This window comes from Falco punctatus (genome assembly GCF_963210335.1).
Source record: "Falco punctatus genome assembly, chromosome: 4".
In the NCBI taxonomy this organism is placed as follows: Eukaryota; Metazoa; Chordata; class Aves; order Falconiformes; family Falconidae; genus Falco; species Falco punctatus.
This window is the reverse complement of record NC_137583.1, coordinates 25,437,158-25,457,216: the sequence shown is the minus strand read 5'-3', so window position 1 is coordinate 25,457,216 and position 20,059 is coordinate 25,437,158. Positions and strand designations below refer to the sequence as shown.

General features: G+C 49.9%; 1 protein-coding gene across 1 annotated transcript in view; it reads left to right on the top strand.

Annotated features, from left to right (window-relative positions):
- HS3ST4 (heparan sulfate-glucosamine 3-sulfotransferase 4) overlaps positions 1 to 20,059 on the top strand; it is a 150,036-nt gene that overhangs the window by 32,165 nt on the left and 97,812 nt on the right. The gene's annotated exons all lie outside the window — the stretch shown is intronic.

The following is a 20,059-nucleotide window of genomic DNA, read 5'->3' as shown; positions in this document are numbered from 1 at the left end:
GTGAGGGCGTGGGGGCTCCGGGGGTCCCGACCCCGCGGCGGTGGGGGAGTGGGCGGGAGGAGAACGTGTCCGTGCGCGCTGGCACGGGGGGTCCCGCGGGGCCGTGGGACAGGGGGTCCCCGGCGCCCCCCTGCATGCCCCCGGTAGGCGGCTGGGCGGTGGGACCCCGGCCCTGGGTGATGGCGTGGCGGGGGCCGCTGCGCGGGTCTGCGTGGCCGCAGCCGGTGCGGAGCCCGACAGCCGAACCGCGCCGCCGGGACAGGGCGGGTGGGTGCCTCGCCTGGCAGCCGTGGTGGTTTGAAATGCGGTGTTCTGGGGGGAGGGCAGAAAATGTGTAAAAACATCCCTCTGCTGTAACTGCCGTACACGCGGCACTCGGCAGTTCAGCTGCACTTGGTGTGAAACATGTCTAAATAGGTCAGTAATTAATAATTACTGAAATAAACAAGATTGCAAGTTGTTCCAGGTGGTGCTGGGGGCTTTGAAACGAAGAAGGTTGCCTGCGTTCAGGCAGGCTGCAGGGTTGACTTCACAAATAAGATTGCTCTTTATTCAACAAGTTCCACGTCAAAGTTTTTTTTCCATTGACAAGATCTAATTCTGTTTGTGAAGAAGTCTCTGAATATTGTTGTCTGATATAGGGTAACATTTTAAGGGAATCTTATGCTAAAAGTCTTGATTATTTAAAAAATACTGGACTGCAGTAATGAAGAGTGAAGTGCCTTGGCAGGTTTAGCAAATCAAGGATTTGTGATGGCTCAGGGATTTCTCTCTCTCTTTAAAAATCTCAAAACTAAAAAGAATGTAGTACATCAGTGGAACTGGCAAATTACTAGTAGTTCTGTAGTTTACAGTTAAAAGCAACCCGTACCAATTTCTTTATAAGAAATAGTCTGTGGCTAAGCTGATAAAGTTGTCTTTTTGTTGTGCTTAGCATGTTTAGCTGCTCTGAAACCAAAGGGAAGAATAAATAGCGACAGCAAGTTAGTTGCTGCTTGGATTTTCTGGTCATTCTCCATTAAATTAGAGTACACAGTCTTCATGTCAAAGGTATTTAAATGTGAGGAACTCCAGGCAATTTTCTGTGGCAATTGTGGAAGCAAAGTCTTCATAACATTTATTTGATGTAGCATTTACTTGGCTTTGTTAAAATGCTGAAGGACTTTCTTGAGGGTCTTCAGTAAAGTGGACATCAGCACTGAGAAAGTGTGTTTGTCTCAGGGAGTGTTTTCAGGGTGCTGTGCAAATATGAGGAAGGAATAAAGGATTGACTGTGGCTATTGTGGTTTTATATATATATACACACACACAATTTCAGACAGTGTCTTATTTTGTTGAGTTTTCCTGCAAGAAAGGCTTACCTTGAAAAATAAGTTTAGAAACTTGCTAGAAGAGGCTAGAAAGTGGCACACAAAAAGGTTTGGTTTTATTCAAAATAGGCAGAAGAAGATCAAGCACTGAATATGGCAAGCAGCTGCTTTTTCATCTTTACAGTCGTGCTACAAGAAAAGGGCTAGAGAGTGGGTGTAACTCCTCTCGTAGAGTAAAAGGCGCACACAGGTTTTCATTTGCAGAATGCATTTTAAAAATCTTCATCCTTGCAGTAGCTCTGTGGCTTGTTTAGCTGATTTCTAGCACTGGTGCTGTGCTGCACTGGTAGAGAGGTGGAAGAAGAAAAGGTTGGGTCACAGCTGATTTGTCAGGGTCCTGGGCAGAGCAGGCTGGGGGATGGATTCTCTGGCTATGGGATAAATAAACTACATGGCTGCTTAATTGTCATTGCGGCCCTGAGGATTTGCCCTGATTGTTTAACCTAAAGCCATCTTGACACCTGCCCAACCCAAACAGCATTTTCCTCCTTGCAAAAGTTTTTCAGCCTTGCTGGGATAGGACACCAGGTCGCATGGCACTGACAATCTGTGCCTTAGCAGCAGCAACAGGTTTCCCCTGGTGTGGTACTGCTGCTGGGCTGTTGTCATGGTCCAGGAGGCTGGTATGCTCGGTGCTGTGCAAATACTGAGCAAAAATGGAGGGGGGAGAGATCGCCATCCACACTAGCAACTATTTCCTCCTGACCTCCTCTGAGATTACTGATTGAGTGCACCAAGAAGACTGCTGCTTGCAGCTGTGTCCCAGGTAGAGTAATTGGAGATTTTTCCTATCCACAGAAATGTCAATTTTCTTTAAGCAAGGAAGCAACTATTGAAGTGTTTATACCAGCATCTCCTTACAGTGACTTCTATCACTTGTTTATATTTTGCATATAACACTTCTTCTTATGCATTATAAACTGTTAGCTTCTAATACTGTCAAGTTTTTTCTTGTGTAGCGAAATAAGGAAACGGCAGACCCTCAGGATTCCCTTGCTTTGTCATTCAACACTGAAAAAATCTTCCAGTCTGGCAGAGTTGTAGGGAAGAGAAGCAGTTTCCCCACCTTAGTTTCTCTGCCTGTAAAATGGAGACAGCACCTAAGCACTACCATTTCTTTTATATGTGTCCCATTCATGATTTTTCTGCCTTGAGGTTAGTCAGCTATAAATCCTGTGGCCAGAATCTATATTGGGACAGCGCTCAGGCTGAAGTTGTTGCAAATACAGCTTTCTGCCTGTTGGCTGGTGCAGTGTGGTGAGCCTGTTACACCAGCTCTCTGCAGTCTGTTCTGTTTTCCTGGTAACCTTTAGGGAAAGCTGTGCTGTTGTGATTGCTTTAGCGCTGTGGTCAAAGTTTATGTAAAAATCACCGAACTGAGGTCTTCCTACACATGTACTGACGTGAACGGGGTCGAAGGCTTGTTTTGATTGGTTAGTGTTATGCTGCCAGAATTGTTTGTGTAATTATTTGTGATTCCGTACGTCCTAATGTTGCGTGGTCTGAAAGACGAGTTCAATGTTACAGCTTTCCTTAAACCGCATGTAATACCCCCATGTACATTAAGTTTTGTTGATAAGGAAAAAAAAAAAGAGGCAAGCTAGGAAATTTAATATAGAACATAACCTGACTACTATTAAATTGTGTTAAAGGCTGAGTAGGAATTGACTTTTAACCTTTCCTTCTGTTAATGGTGTGGCGATACTTCTCTCTGGTGTATGCATTACTTGCATGTCTTTGTCTGTCTCTTTCGAGTCCAGGACACTGATACCTGGCAGAAAATATTCTCTTTTGCTAACTTCATCCTTTACAATATGACAGAACTTGGTCCCACCGCGGACAAAGGTTGTGGCAAGGAGCAGGTATCTGCCTTTCCTTTGGAAGTTGCTGGCAGCGCTCTTTCACCTACTCATTTCTTCTAAACTGCAGGATACGCCATCCTTCCCTGTAGGAACTGCTGTTGATTCTTAGCCAGCGCTCGAGTGTCCTTCTGCTTGCTTGCACGCCCAGGCACAGGGTCACCTCTCTGCTGCCAGGCTGGACCGGAGGCGTTTGCACAGGCGACATGCTTTCTCCCGCATGATGCTCATGCCTCAGTGGGCATGTCCCATGCCGTGAGCTCTGCCCCAGGCTATCCTGCGGTTGGAAATGAATTGTGAGACCCTGTTTGAGATTGCAACAAGGACAGCAGAATGATGGGGAGACTTTGGAGGCCTCTGAGCACAGAAGGAATTTAGCTGACTACCAGCACGGTAGCCCTATCTGGGATATGCCTGAGTTCCTTGCCTGGGCATGAAATGAGGGGACACAAGCATGAGAGGATGTTGTGGCTAATGGAAACTGCAAACTGCCTGCAGTGTCCGACACTTGGACAGATTTGTCACCTTGTGGTGCTGCAGCCCTTGGATTGGTGTGTGCTGTGACAGCTGTTGGAGTGGCTGTGTACTGGAGGGTTGGATGTGGGGTCTGCAGGGGAGCCCTGGCTTCTGTGTGGTCCCGAGTAGCTTCATGTGACTGGAAGAGAAGGGGAGGTGATCCTGTTGGTGTTGTGCAGTTGCCGCGCTGCCAGTGGTTTAAGTGGTGGGACAGTTTCATGTGTGCAGATGCTCAGACACTGCTGGGTGACCAGTCTGCAGGTGTTGAAGGAGATACAGTTATGGGTGGCTGTGGGGAGAGCGGGGGCTCTTAGCACTGGGACAGATGGTGTTTTAGTTGGGTCATTCTGCTGGTGCAACCAGCCAGCGCAGACCTCAGCACTTCAGCATCTCAGTAGCTCCCTGAGCTGAGCAGAACAGCCCAGCGCTCCAAGCCTGCTGTTCCCAGCTGCCCGCAGGCTCGGCACAGTGAGCTGGTTCAGTTTTGTCCATTCACACTTTCAAGGCTATCTTGGCATCCTATGTTTAGCAGAAAACTAGGGATTTGTAACAGTATTTTGAAAACAAATTTACAGTTTTAACAAAAATAGCCTCTGCGTTCTGGAGATCATATCTGATAGTGGTGAACTTAAATTGCAGCGTTTCAAAGTTCACTGATTGGAAGATTATTCTAAATAACCAGGAGTTAAATTCTATATGTACGTGCACATTGCTTTACTCCTTGCCTCCCTCTCCGTGGAGCCTTCACACAGAAGCTGCAGCAATGTCTCTGTAATTAGACCACGTTTCTCTTGCTCTGCCCTAGGCCTCCACACGCTAAGCACTTAGACAGGGGTGTAGCTTTATGCATGGAGCGGCCCTGTTGCAGCCACTGCAAGGAGCAGTCACCATGACAGGCAATGAAATGGTTTGCATGTCTAATGCTGTTTTCACCGCCTGTCTGGGGTTTTTTTGGAGCATTTTGCCTAACAGTCAGGCCTGTGTGTTGTTCTGTGAGCTGCTACCCTCATATAAATAATGAATAATGCCATGACAGGGAACTCTTCTCCCAGTAATAAACATGTGCTCTCAAGCCAGCGGTTCCAAGGAGCAGCTGGCTGTGCTGTGGAGCCAATGCTTTCAGGCACATCCCTATGGACATGAAACTCGTCTGTATCGGGGAAGCGGCTGTCATGCACTGTTATCGCTGTAGCAGGCTCTGCTCTGCCGGGGGCCCCAGGCCATCTCACCCACCCTCCTGCTGTGTGTGGTGGGGCCGTCTCTGCATGCACTGGGCCTGAACCTCCCGTGGAGTGCCCGGCTCTCGCCACTGTGGCTGCTGGCAGAAATGGTGCCGGTCATGTCTGAGGATGTGTGATGAGACCCCCCTGCAGCATCCCTTAACAGCTGTTGGACAGCAACAGCTTGGGGCCATTCCAGCCTCGTCCCACACAGTGTGACCCTCACTGTGAGCTGTAATTGCATTGCTGGGTAATGCTTGTGGCCTCTCTGATCAGCTCAGGATATTCAGAAAATCAAACCACTTCCATCAGCACTGTGAGTCTCTACTGATGAGCACTACAGGAACACCTACAGTGGACAGATAGATCAGGGTTTGCCGCTAATGATGGGCACCGCTGCAGAAGCCTGGTAACTGCCGTGTTTCTCTGCAAAAGGCCTTCCCAGTATATTGTGCCCTCTGCACTTCTGGTAACTTAAGGAAAGTGTATTGATTTTTTTTTTTTTTTTTTTTTTAATCCCTGGGACCTGCTGTGAGTCGGCTTTTGCTGAAATGTAGTGACTCAGCTGCCTTCTCTCCTCTGCAGATCCAGTGCATTGGGATTAATGTGGGTTGAAGACTGTACAAGTATTTCCATGTAACATAGCTCTTTCAATATTTAGTCCCCTCCACCTTTCCTAAACCTTTAGGTCTGGGTTAGATCCTACATGTGCACTGTTTTTTCTAGCCCAAGTCTTCCATGCAGAGCAAGCACACAAGTGCAGCAGTGACCTCCCACTGATGCCTGGGTCTGGTTCTCAGTAAAGCTGGCAGAGGGTCCAGGCTCTGGTGGGTTATAGGCTGGAGGCTGTGAGCATGGAGCCAGGCTCTTTGCTGGTTGGTCCCGGTGTTTCATCTGTCTGGGAGAGAGGTCACTCCAGCATCAGGCATGGATTTTCTTCTGCACCCAGAGCCACAGGAGTGATTCTGCCACATGCCAGAGCTGGGAGTCTCCTGGCCCCCACCCTGTGTGCTGGGCCAGGGGAACCCACCCTGTACCCTTGCTGGGCAGCAGTCTCCTCCCGGCCTTTCTGCTCTGTTTCAGCTGAAGGGATGGGATGCAGGAATGAATGTGGCCTCTTTGCAGGGTTTTGTCACCTGATGATGGTTATCCACAGGCTACTTGATTGTAGCCATGGGAATGGCAGCTGCTTTCAGCACCCGTAGCCCCTCTGCACTGTGCTCACTCTTCTTGCAAAGAGCATGAAAGAAGTGCGAGGGACAACACGCTGGCAGGGGAGAGCTCTGGAGCGCCTGCTCCTGCAGAGCTGGTTGCTGCTCCTGCCTCCGTGTAAAATGTATTTGTTTGTGGTGATGGTGGGCACGCAGTGCAGAGAGCCAGTGGGAGCCAGCGAGGCCGTGTGCTGAAGCCCCTTGGCAGCCCCCACATAGCTGCCCCACAGCCCTGGCAGGGATGCGGCTGGCACCGCTGGCTCGGCAGGGTGGAGGAGGGTGCACCAGGGCTATGTCCCGCCAGTGCCCTGCCTGGGTCCTGCCTGCTCCCACGCCGAGCCCCAGTGCGTGGCTGGACCCCGCAGGTGGGAGCAGCCCAACACCTCTCCACAGAAGCGCTTGGGAAGGTTGTGAACCCAAGGCTCAGAAAACCGGCCAAGGAAGGTGGAGACACCTCTTCCATTAACTTCTGGAGCATGTAGGGAACCACTGTATGTTGCCAGGCCTGAAATCATCTACCTGTTGCACTGTGCTTTCAAAAACACTCTTTCTGTAGGATTTTGCTCCATAATGCGCTAACGCCACAGCGTTTTGCTGCTAATGATTTAAGTGTTATTTGTAGTGTCAAAGTTCGTGAGCTTTGCTCTGCGTGTGAATGCAGTATCGCTCAAGCATGTAGATGCTACAGAAAAACCCAAAATAGGCCTGGGGAAAAACAGCCCCTTTGGAAAAGAGAGGCAAAGAGTCAGGTGGTTGTGTTCATGGGTTTAAATGATGAGCCTGCCCCCTGCTCGGTTTCTGATTTAGCGAGACTCGTTCTGCTCTGTTCGAAGCCCAGACTAGCAAAGGAGAAACAACAGGTTCTCAAAGTTATGGACAAAGGCTTTTGATTTTCAAAGTAAAAATTCCAGCACAAATCGGTGACACCTTGTATTGAGAGAGGTCGGAGTCTTTTGCTTTTCATGGATTTCTCTTACCTCTTGTTGTCATGGGGACTTCTTTTCCCTGAGTCATTATATCATGCACTTCAGCGGAAATTTTATTGCTTTGGGGGCTGGAGAGGCTCATGTGGGACATTTCTCACTGTTCGTGGTGTAATACACAGAGGTAATTTCTTTCAAATGATTTTTGCTTGAAGTGGTTTCAATGAATTGAGAAGGGTATGAGTATGAATGAAGGGCTGAAATGTTCGTACTGAGTTCAGGTGAGGAACATGCACTTTCAAACTTTCCAGAGCGTTAAGTATGGATATTATAATTTCACTGTGGTATGTATGTAGGTAAAGTACATTTTATCCTTTTTATTCACTTTTTTCACAGTACTATTTAGGATTTGAAGTGGTTTAAATTGGTTTCCCCTCCCTTTTTAAAAGTTTAAAAGAAAACCCTAAATCAGAAGTCTTCTCAGAGTGAGAAATGACTGTAGAGATCGAAGGCAGGGGGTCAGCCCCAGCAAAGCGTGGCTTTGCCTTCGCTCCTGGGGCGTGGGAGGTAGAGAGATGTGGGCAGGATCAGGCCCTGCAGCCCATGCCAGGAGTAGCTCAGCCTCCCTGTGAGCGGCGAAGCCAGCTGTGAGCAACAGGGCTGCAGGAGCTGCTTCTCAGACCTCTGCCGCACATGTAACAGCATGCGGGCACCACTTGCTGCTTCCATTTTCTTGGGGTACACCAGTGTGTGGGAGTGCATGGCCAGGGTGACCCTCCCCTGCTGGGGTCTTGCCCCCCTGTGACCCAAGGTGAGCATCCCTCAGGATGTCCCGCATGCCAGATAGCTCCTTCCCACTCAAGTCCCTGCCTGGCTGTCTGCTTATTTAGGTAACTGCTGTTTCCAAGCTGAAGGAGAGTATTTAAAAGCCAACTGTTTGAAAGCTGTGAAAAGGATTCATATTTATGGAAAAAAGAGGAAAAAAAAAAACCCCAACCTAACTTCAAAAAAAATCCTCCAACCTGTTTTTTCAAATCTTCCATTTCCATCCCCAGAGTCAACACACCAATTTAGTAAATGTTGCAAGGCACACTATTTTCCCCCTTGTCATATTATATATCCAAGCATCAAGGATGGATCATAAACTTGCTCTTTATGGCTTTAACATTTCAATTGCTAGTCACATTTTATGTAAATGAAGGTATTTACCTTGACAAGTTCTCCTGTGAAGTACAGTACTTCTTTAAAGAATTTATTTGGCAATATAAACAGGCCAAATGCTGAGGGTGGATGCAAAATTCACAATTGATTTTTACAGCTAAGTGATGTAGGATCCTCCCAAAATATACCCGTGGTTGTCTGTTCCAATCTCACCAGTGCCTTGGAGAAACTGAGACAGGGGGACTGGAGGGAAGAGGAAATAGCAAAGGGACATCAGTTATAGCCGCGGACCTACTAAACAGAACTGGCTTTGGATAAAAATAACTCTATCTGCCAGACCTTGTTTTGTATTACGGAGTTTGCTGTAACACATTTCAAGCCAATATCTGATTTCCATTCCCTCCAGAGCCAGGCTGGAGTGGACTTGGCCCCCTCCTTTATTAGTGGGTAATCATTTTGGATCTGAGTGGAGCAACATTGCTCTGCTAGCCTGAATTTGCAGCTCTCCTTTGTTTTAGAGCATATTTCCTTTCATCTTGCATTGAGATGGGTACAGTAATATGATATACTTTCTACTAGTGTTCATCCACATCTGCAAATAACTTTATTTCAGCCTCAGCTCTGCCCTTTTTGTATTTGTTCTTGATGGACATTCATATAATTAAGCTGAGCAGCCAGCATGCTTGTGGAAAGCTAACATCAGCGTCAGAAGCGTGTGTTAAATTCTCATTTGGATTCAGCAGCTGACAGCATGAGCTGCCATCACCCAGCCAAGGAAAAGACAAACCCACCCAATCTGTGTAACACCAACTGCAAGGAGGCACCAGGTCCAGGGGCTTCAGGGCACCTCTGGGTGCCCCTGCGCCCTGGGGTATCAGCTGTGCCCCCCCCCCCCCCCCCCCCCCCCTCCATGTTCAGGACCCACCTCTGAGCCCTCAGATGCTGAGGAGGAGTTGCCTCCTGGCTCATCTGGGAGGGGAAGGGGCAGTGTCTCTTGGGCAGGTTATTAATTGTTAATGACTCAGCTCCAGTCCCGCTTCTTTAAAAACAAACTGACCCTTTTACATCCAAAGTGCTGACTCATGAAACGTTGATGGCAGACCATGGATCCTGCCATTGTTGCTGCTGGAGGTCTTTAATTGGCCTTTGGTTCGCCCTCACTTGGTTTGTCCCCTGGGGACCCCCAGCATTGATCCTGCTGCTGCTGCTCGCCTGTGCTGTCTGCACTTGCACCTCCAAGCTAATTTCTGGGCTATTTAGTTGAACTGTGTTAATCCCAAATCACCGACTGTTGCCTCTGCTCCGTGGCGCTGGGGGCCTGCAGAGCCAAGCGGTGTGCAGTGCAGACAGAGGTGCCCTAGGAAAGGGCTCTACCTCTTTTACCTTCACCATTAAAATCATGCGGAAAGGGAAAGTGTTGCAATTGATGGCCAAGCATGAACTGGAAAGGCTCTTGGGGGAGCTGGACAGTGTGAGGGGGAAGGTGCTTTAGCTGCTGTGAAGGAAGATGTAAGCATGGTGGCTGGTGCTGGATGCTGACCCATGCCATGGGCAGCAGGGGATTCAACCTGCCCAGGGCCTGGCAGCGGAGGGAAGGCACTTGGCAGCACTCCTGCTTGCTAGTCTTCATTAATGCCTACCCAAGATAAATTAAATGTCTGGCCAAACCAGAGCAATCCAAGCTAGCCAGGCATCTGCTGCAATTGCTGTTGTAACCACGTGTGCATTCTGTCCTGGGCAGCTGGGCCTGGCAGAGCCCAGGGCAGCACTGGAAGGCCCCGGCTGGCAGCGTGGCAGTGCCCACCTGCCTGCCCTGCGGAGGGGCAGCAGCCCCAGCCTGAGAGGGGGCTCTGGCCCTTGCTCACCGCAGCTTTCTGGGATGCTCCTCCACCCGCTTAGCGCTGTCAGCATGGGAGGAGGGTGTGCAGGCAGTGCCACTGGGTCTGCTACACACGCTGGGATCAGAAACAATAAAGGTTCCTTACTCAGCTCAAAATCCTCTAGAAACCCCCCAAAAAATCAAAGCACTGTGGAAAAATGCCTGAGGCAGTAACTTCATTGGTAAACTAAAGCATCTCGCTGAGAATTTCTGAGACCCAGCAAATCATAATGCAATTTCCGATGCAAAAAGGGGTTTATCGCTATCTAAATATTATTCTGCATCGTCACTCATTGTAGGGAAGCTATTGCTCTCCTAGGTTAACTGATTGAACTTTGGAAATAAAGCTGCAAGCTTATCGTGCATATGGGAGCTTGACTTTTATTGCTCCTAAATTGTAGTGATATTGTTAGATGTGAGTAAACGTATACTCCATTAGAAAATATTAAAGTTTGGTACTACTTTAGAATTAAAAAAGATTAAAAGAAGCATTTCTGTAGTCTAGCCCACCATGAAATTGGAGTCTATTTGGTATGTAAAATGTGTAACATAAATAGCCTAACAATTAATGACAAAAGAAGAGCTGGGATGGATTTAAGGCTCAGACTACCCTGGATTTCTTGAGGCTGGAGTGGCAGCAGGGGAAATGTGTTATTAGATCATTACAGGCTTTTCTGCTAGAGCCACTGCTGGTAAAGTTACATCAAGGTGTTTTATTACTACCCTGTTCCCATGTAATATTCTGAAACACACTCGTCTTGGGATGTGGTTGTCTCTGTGGGAGACCGGCCACGTCTCTGCCATAGACTGCTTCATTTGGAAAATGCAAACAGAAATTCTTCAGCCATTTTTTTGCAGTAGGCAATGGTAAGAAAGTGCTTTTCCATTGCCAGAGTGTTTAAGGAGCTAGTTTATTAATGTTTAAGTTCAAAGCTGCTGACTGTGGTGGGGGTAATGTATTCAGGAGCAGGGAGTCCTGCTGGCCCAGGTCTCCACAGGGCGTTGCGGTGGATGTGAGTCTTCTGCTGCCTGGTTCCAGGTCCTTCCCCAGGGTAGCCTGGTGAGGTGCTTCCTAGCGCGGCTCTGCCAATGCCCCCTATTAACTTTTGCTAATGCTTGGAGTGCATGGCAGGTGCAGGAGAGCCTGAAGTTCTTTGCTGTGCCCAGAGGGTGCGGATTTGGGATGCTGGTGCAGGAAAGGACAGGGGGGCTCTGCAGACAGGCAGGTTTCATCCTGTAGCTCTGTCCTCTAGCGAGCTGGGGCAAGCTCAGCCCTGAGTCGCCCCGAATGCTGGGTGTGTGGCACTCTGCGGGGGCTTGGCGTGAGGGAAGCCCCCCCCCTTCCTGTGGCTCTGCTGGCTCCTGCCAGTGGAGGGTCCCTGCTGCAGACACGACCCTCCCACCCGTGGGTGTCGGGGTCTGGGAGGAGCCTTTGCACGGGGCAACCCCCCTGTGCAGCCTGGTTGTGCCTCCTATTTTTTTTCAGGGGGCAGGGGGGAAGTGGGTTGAGGTACCACAGGCTGCTTGCTGCGCCTTTGGGATGGCGAGCCGGAGCCTGCAGTTGCGGTGGTGCCAAATGAATGTTGTGTGGCCTTTCAGAGTATAAACTGCATTTCTAATCCATTCTCTCCCGAAGCACCCCCTTCACTGCATGTAATGGTCACTTTGTGTGTTGGCACCTCTGTGCTTACATGTGTGGAATATCCAGCTCCTTCTTCATTACTGGGATTTATATCCTTGGTGTTTCTTGCTGGATGACTTAGTATTGTAATGAAGAACATGAATGCTACCTTAATTGAAATGCAACCCCCTACAGTAATATATAGGTTGCCACTGAAAATTAAGGTTCAGTGCAAACAGTGAGTTTAAAAGCTTGTGGCAGGTTTAACTGGCGGCATGTGAAATGGGAAGTGTTTTGGGATGAAGTGCCCCAGCTCTGCAGCCCAGCCATGTGGGACTGCGCTCAGCCCGCAGCAGGGAGGGGGAATCGCAGCTGCCTTCGCAGCCCCCTCACCCAGCAGGCAGCTGCCTGTCCCTGGTGGGCTGCAGAACTGTCCCAGGAGTGCCTGCTCCCTGCAGATGTGGCACCAAGGGGCTGGTGGAGCCCCTCTAGGTGTTGCTGCCCACCTGCGGGCAGGACGCAGGCAGTGTGGGCACCTTGTCCAGCACTTGCTGTGAGTGGGAATCGGCACTGGCTGGGTGCCTGCTTCCAGGCTGTTTTGTTTTACCAGGGAGGTGCAAAGCAGCTTAATGAACCAGAGAACTTGTTCCATAATATTACTTAAAAAATATATATGGTAAATGCAAACATTCCCGACTCCCTGTCTCCGAGCACTGTGCATGCACCGCCACTGGCAGTATTATCATTTATGAAGATATTTTGCATTCAAGGATTTGCAGTTTCCAGGCCCATGAATATTCAGGCTCCAGTTCGCCCTTTCTGTCTGTGTACTGCACCTATCCTTTCCTTTGCTCTTTTTTCTTTTTTTTTTTTTTTTTTGTTCAGCAGATTCAATTAGTTCTATTTGCTGCTTTAGCAATAAAACAATTCCCTCTGTGGCATTAAAATGAGTTTCTTTCATTATTTCATTTGGCTTCTTGATATATGTTGGAGGAAAGGGAGGGGGCTCTGTTTATTGTCTGCCCCGCTTCGCAGGGGCGGGCTGCCAAGCCAGGGAGGACACTGGATGTACTTGGGGCAGCATTAAGAATTAATGAAGGGCACTTGCTAGCGCAGAGGCGCAGGATCCTCACTGACAGAGCCACCCAGAGCTACAGACAAAATTTGGCCGATCACAGAGACTTTCAATAGGACTTGGCACCTGAGTCACTGAGCTATATCGGTTCCCAAGCATGCAGAGCCTTCACATGAGCTCTTGGTAATGAAATGCAGACTGAGCCCATATTTGTTTTAGCCAAGGCACAAGTTAATCTGAGCTGAAACGTCAGTTTAAACCCAGCAGATCAGTTCATGGAAACAGCGTGGGCAAGGGCTGGTCAAGGGTCCTTTTTTCTCCCAAAGCAGGGCCTGGGGTGGTATAAGGAAAGTACACAGGCATCGTGAGAGCCAGAGCAACAGTGATTATGTGGGCAGGGTATACAAATAATTACACGTAATGCCAGAACTCTCTCGTCAATCTGCTCTTGGAATGCCCTTTCGGGGGGCTGAGATGGCGTCAGGTAGCTGTGTAGTGCAAACAGACCCATAAATCATTCTTGTTTCACACTGTGCTAAACACAAATCATATTAGTTACAACACTGAAGAGCATCTAAGTAGAGAAAAGAGAAAGGCAAGGTAGAAAGAGGAAACTAGATTTAAATCTAATTGCTTTTCTGCGTGTGTTTTGCTGCTGTTTGGCTGGGATGCAATGGCACGTGGTGGAGCGGGAGCCAGGATGGGGTGGGAGCAGCACGGCATTCCTCCTCCCGGATGGCAAACAGCCAACACGGGTGTTAAAGGTGGATGAGAGGAGACGTGGCTTTGTGTTTTCAAATATACATGTTTTAAAAAATTACTTTTCCTCCTCTTTCTGTGATTAGGGAAGGTTAAAACAGTTGTGCTGGTTCCAATTCCTTTTTCATTACAAGATTAAATCTAGAACCAAATGAGAATTTCCAGGCTGGCAGAGTGGTTGCGACCCTCCTGGGTCTGACAAGTGCCGGACTTTTTGGAGAAAGAGGTTTGTGCTGTTCCTCTCCCCACAGAAGAGGCTCGAGCCCCTTCGCCCCACAGGGTGGGTAAGGGTGCCCACTGCCTCCAGAAGAATGGCCAGATGTGGGTGGGACGAGGGCTGCTGGGCAAGGTGGGGGGAACCTCCTGCCAGCCCGATCGGGTGTTAGCAGCCACTTTCAGTGGGACGGTGGAAAACCATTTTAAAAGGAAGAAAAATTGAAGCGTACAGCAGGGTAAGTAGGACTGCAAAGTTGAGTAATTAATCACACCGGTTGTAACTTGGAAGGGAAATAAATGTGATAAAAGGATTTGTCTGAGTAGATTACAGGCAAATTAGAAAAAAAAAAGGAGGGGTCATCACGGACTTGGGAACTGTGCTCTTCAGAAATCTTCAATCACACTCACAATCAATTCTGCATTTCCTTAATAGCAGTGTGAAACACGACTCACTCTGCGTTGTCTTAGATTAACCGCTAACTGCAAACCATACATTAAATTAAGTATTGAATATTTGTCTCTCAACAATACACTTGGAAATTGTTTATTTCCCTACTAGGTCTTCTGCAATGCATTTATGTACTGTAACCTAAATTGTGAAATAGAGACTTGCAGTACCTGCACTCCATACCCTGCTGGTGCCTTGCCCTGGCAATGCCTGCGCTGGCCCACAATTACGGGACTTATTTTTTGTAAAGGAATTGATTGTTTCTGGAGACAATTACACTGACTTTATTATACGATGTATGTTTCTCTGCAACAAACAATCTGCTTTACAGGTTTTCTTAGTAAAACCAAGTATCTGCGCTCACTAATATGATCCAATTGTATTGTGTTATCTGACCTTTAAGGAACTTGCAATCTATCATAACATGGTTCTACAGCAGATCCACTAGTAAAAAGCCTTGGCTTCTGGGAAATTCGGTCTGCAAATACCTGGAGACCAGGTATGAAAGGAATAACAAGGCACTTTAACCCCTTGGCTGCTGGCCTGCCTGGGGTGGTTTTGCCACCCCTGCTGCGAGGTGCTGTGGGGATGTGTGTGAGCGACGAGGCTGGAGATGGGAGCACAGCTTGGTGTGTCCCATCCCAGAGCACCCGGAGCTGGTGCCTCTCGTCCCTCTCCCCAGAGGTATGGAGATGCAGAAGGGACCTGGTCTCACCCCGTGGAGCCATGCCACGTTGGCTACGCTGAACAGGTGGCTTTTATGCAGAGCTGGTCACCCGTGCCTTTGTCTACCATGCATGGTGCTTGGCAGCGGAGCGGCGCAGGCTGTGCGCTGCTGCATTCGTGTACAGTGGCATGGAAATGATTAATGCTGGTATCATTCCCACCCGCCTACCCGCTCCCGTCTGTCCACTTTGCTTTAGGCGCCCTGACACAGTGAGCTCTGCTGCAGACAGGGGGGCCGTGCATGGCCCCTCGCACTGCTGGTGGCACGGGGGGCCTGTCGCTGCCAGTGCTGGCTCCGGGCTGTCACCAGAGAGAATGGGACTACCGTGCTGACCCAGCACAGCCTGGCCACCAGCCCTCCCTGCTCCCATCCTCGTCTGCCCAGGCCCTGGAGGGATGTGGTGCTGTAGCTGGTTGACCCCACAATGCAGTGGAAGCGCTGAAGCTATGCCGCCACGTGCCCACATCGTCCCTCAGGCCAGGCTGTTCTCCCACCTGAAATTTATCCACAAGGTGCTTAGAAGAGGTCTGCAGGTCTTGGTCTTGGCCAAGGCTGGAGTGACCTCCAGCTCATCGGTCAAATAGCCCAGTCTCCTCAGGAAGGGATTTGCCATCCACCAGCTCATGCTGCCGGTCCCTCTCCACATCTCTCCTGGTGTGACTGGGAGGAGCTCTGGCTGGTGCGGGACACAGGGCTGCCAAGGAGGCACTGGGGAGCCCCAGCGGGATGGGACCAGAGGGGTTCCTGGGCAGTGCTGCCGCCTTGTCTCTGCCCAGCAGGCAGCCGCGGGCTCTCAGTCCCACACTCTGGATGGGTTTCCAGCCCACTAATCACTCTCTAATCATTCTGATTACTTCTGTCTGACCTCCCTCCACGGCAATAATGCTTCTCCTAAGAGGCATTTGAGTGATTTTATTTAGCTAAGTGAAAGATGGGGGTTAGTCAGGAATCTGTTAGACCCAGGGAATTGGCAAGAGGCTGGGAACTTGAACAGGGGAAGAAATACATGAGAAGTTTTTAATGATTGCTTTCTCAGAAACTGGAGGACAATCTGTGCCTAGCTCTAGGTGTTAGGTTTTTAAGAAAGTTTTCTCAGCCCGCTGCATGGACTCTTGGCAGAGATCTTTGTGAAACAACTTTTCCACCGAGGAACAGGAGATCAGAGAACAGTTTCCTTTAACGCTTGAGTGTGCATGAACTTGCAGGGATATTGTTTGAGGCTCTGCTAACCTTGTTAAAGGTCACCTTTTGATCCCGTCAAATACCCTCTTTACCTGGAGATGAGATTTAAAAATGAAAGACGAAAGAGAAAGAGCTTAAGAAAGAAGGAGAACCTGCAAGCTCACTGAGCACACCCGCGCCTGGCTTGCAGCAGGGGAGAGATTAAAGCGGGTGCTGGCACAGCCAGGGAGACGGTGCCAGGGCTGTGCAGGGTGGGAAGGGAGCAGGAACCGAGCGGCCGGGTTGTCCACAGGGTCGTGGGGCAGCCCCATGGCACAGCTGGGGGCGCCGACCTGGCACTCCCCTGCCCGCAGCCCTGCCGGAGCAGGGCTTGTCGCAGCCATGGCATAGAGGCACTCGTGAAGGAAACGACGCCGGGCCAAGGTCGTGGCTGAGGTCAATAAATAATACATGACAATTAATCTTAGAAACCTGCGACTCGGGGGAGAAAGGCGAGGACACTGCGGATCCTGGGCTGGGCTGTCAGGCGGATGCTTTGGCTCCATGTCAGCCCAGGCAAGTCAATGAAAAATAAGCCTCCGCTGGGATGCTGTGAGCCGGTGGTGAGTCACTGGGCATGACTGGCACGCTGCCGGTGCCGGCGGGAGCTGGGTGCTGCCGGTGCCCTCCCTGGTGTGCAGGGACAAGAAGGTGGTGGGTGGCTGTTGCTGCCTGGGTGGGGGGTGCTTGTCCCTGCTCTTCACAGGGTGGCTGGGCTGTGGTCCCAGGGTGACCATCTGTGGGAGCCACGCAGCCTTCACATGTGCCAGCTAGCCAGGAGACCTCTGTGCTGGGGGCTTTCGGAAATTGTTTGCCTTTTACAATCAATTCCCATTTGACATGTTTTAAAATGTGTAACTGTCTCCTTGAGACTACAGCATTCAGCAGGTGGTAACACTCAAAGCTTTTTTTTAATCTGTAGTAAGGATTTACAAAGGAAACCTTGACTTTTAGATTGATTTTTAAATAAGCATATATTTAGCTGTTGGTGCTTGAAGTACATATTGGATTATATTCTTCTGCAAACAGAATATTCTAATTGATCTTGCTAATAAATAATGAAAGCCAGCCCTGCTACATATAATTCAAGGTTATACTGCATTTGTACCAGCAGCACTGGGGAGTTTTTTAATACTTAAAAAAGATTATTTCTTTTAAAAAGGGAAAAAATCTGTGTGTGGGGAGGGATGAAGACTAAATGCTGAGCTTTTCTTTAGAATTTTCTTTTGTTGTTTTCTAAAATGTAATTAGCAAGCGTCACCATTTGAGACCCTCATATACATATAGAACCAAATTTGAAAGCCTTTCTTTCTCCCTGGCAGCTGCCCGCTCAGGAGTGGCTGCAGGCGAGGGAGCGGGGCTCAGCCCTGGCCTCCCGCAGCAGCAGCCCCCATGGGTGGCTGGTGGGGCGCGATGGGGCTGGGCCCCCCCGTTCACCTTGGATTGAACTATTGTCGTTGGGTACAAATAATAATGTCGGTTCTGCAGAAATCATCAGGAGGAGGGTGCTGCTCGTGAGGTCGGTTGGAGAATAAATTTTAATGTTCAGCCTTATATCAGTCAGTGCCGTGATGGGTCGCTTGGCTGTGGCGTGAGCAGCTTCAAGGAGCCTCCACTCTGGCATGGGCACAGGTGCCTGCATGCCCCAGGGACACGGAGCGGCTGGGGCTGAGGTCTGGCAGTGCACTGGGAGCCTGTGCTGGAGCTCTCTGCTCTGACCCGCAGGGACCAGCCAGGACTCTCTGTGGGGACGTGGGGAGCAGGGCCGTCCCAGTATGTTCCCGCATCTTGCTGTGGGCCAGGTACCAGGCAGCTGGTGCTGTGCAAAGCACACAACCAGTGCAGCTCAGCTGCCCGCCCCAGTGCACCGTGGCCAGGGGGTAACTTTTGGGCTAGGTCATGAGTCTGGCATAGCCACAGCTTTTGACACTAGTGCAGAACAGCCCTCGTTTGTCAGCTTGTGTCCTGCCACAGACATATTCTGGCACGTCTGGAGACTACCCTTTGTGTTGGCTCACCAGAGCCCAGCAAATGACCGGTGACAGAAAGGCTATGCAGAGCTTGGTAACTCAGGGGAGCTGGGTTATTACAGTTTGCTAATGTTGTGCAGATTCTCAGCTTGTAGAGCAGGCATTAATCACTCAGTGACATTGCAATTACCATACAGGATAGGGCATTTATTTGGCATTTAACTTGTAATTAGGCAAAATAACTATTTCTTCCCCGTGCTAAGAAAGTGCAAATTGCAAATGGCCAGATTTGGCCTGGTGAGTTTATGCAGCTCAGCTGCATTGGCTTTGCCACAGGGCAAAGAGCTTTTTTGTCCAGCTAAGGTGAAGACTGCTATTAAAGCTGACATTCATAGCAGGCATCCCCGTGCTGTACAAAAGCCTCCCACCTGCTGGAGTGACAACAGTGACCAGCACAGTGGGGAGGACATGACGCCTCACGAGTGGTCATTGCACGGGCAGGTCACCAAGCCTGGTACACTGCCTTCTAGCAGGGATCACAGGAGGATGCTCAGGGATGCAGGACAGGGCATCCCTCTGTGTGTAAGGTACTGCTCCTAGCATGGATGGTGTTTCTCTCCTAATAATCACAAACGTCCTCAGCCCAAGGATTAGGACAGAGGACAGCTAGGCACCCAGTGCAGTGTGCAGCTTTATCCTTTGCTGGCTGCTGGAGGAAGGGAGAGCTCTCCAGGGACAGGGCAGCCATCCCAGCCTGTCAGCTGGACAGGGCTGGAGGGATGGTGTGATGCAGAAGGCTACATAAAGTTCCACCCCTTTGAGACAAAGCTCTTCATTTCTGAGCAAAATCCTGTGTGCCTTGTGGCTGGGACCTGCTGCTTCACTCCCTGTTGGGGACAGGGCAGCAATCTGTTGCTGCACACGTTTGCTGCCAACCCTCTTACTGCTGCCCTGCTACCCACTGCAAGAAGCCCTTCTTTTGTAGAGTCAAGAGTGGTGCTGGAGGATGAGCCAGCACAGGTTTTCCAGACGAGAGGAGATGTTCCTATCTTCCTTTTCCTGTAGGCAGCTGGCAGCCTCTCTCCCCACCAGCTGGAGTGATGACATGATCAGCCAGCAAAGGCAGCATAATATTAAAGAGCTGCTGACACCTCATGGGAAAGTCACTTAAAAATATTTTATTTAGGTGCATGTCTCTGAATTTTTCTGCTTCTCTCCCCGTTGCTCTATACCACAGAGAACACTGCCTGGAACCCAGGTGCCTTGCTGGATAGAGTCCTGTGACTCTTAGTGGGGAGAGGACAGGGATGCAGAGCCACAAGCATCCAGGGCCTGTGCGCTATGTCCTACCTCTGCTGCCTCAAGCCCAGCACACACCAGGTACTGGGAACAGCCTGACATGGAGCTGCAGGGTCCCGTGGGCTGCTCAGGGTGGGTGTGCTGGGCAGGAGCAGAGGAATGGACACAGCAGGAGACTCGGGTGAAGAGGACAGACAGACCCAGCTGGACCCAGGCAGGGCAGAGGGCTGCAGCTGATGGCTGTTTATTAGTAAAACTATTCCTCATGGGTTTGCATTATGTTTGTTCTAGGAAGTCATGATGAATATGGATGCGTGTGTGCAGGGAGCTGGGATGGTTAATTAGAGTGCAGTCCTGGGAGTGGGAACTCCTGGGCTGTAATCGCACCCTGGGGAGGGTGCCAGTCCTGCGGGTACTGCGAGATCTCCCGGGTTGTGTGCGCTGCCTCTGTGCTGCCGTGCTGTGGGACCTAGGGCTGCTGACTTCCCCTCTCCATGGATGTAATTGTACCTGCCTCACAGGCGTGTTGTATGAGTCTGAGTTAATTAACGCTCATAAAGCCACTCTGCATCCTTGGAGAAGAG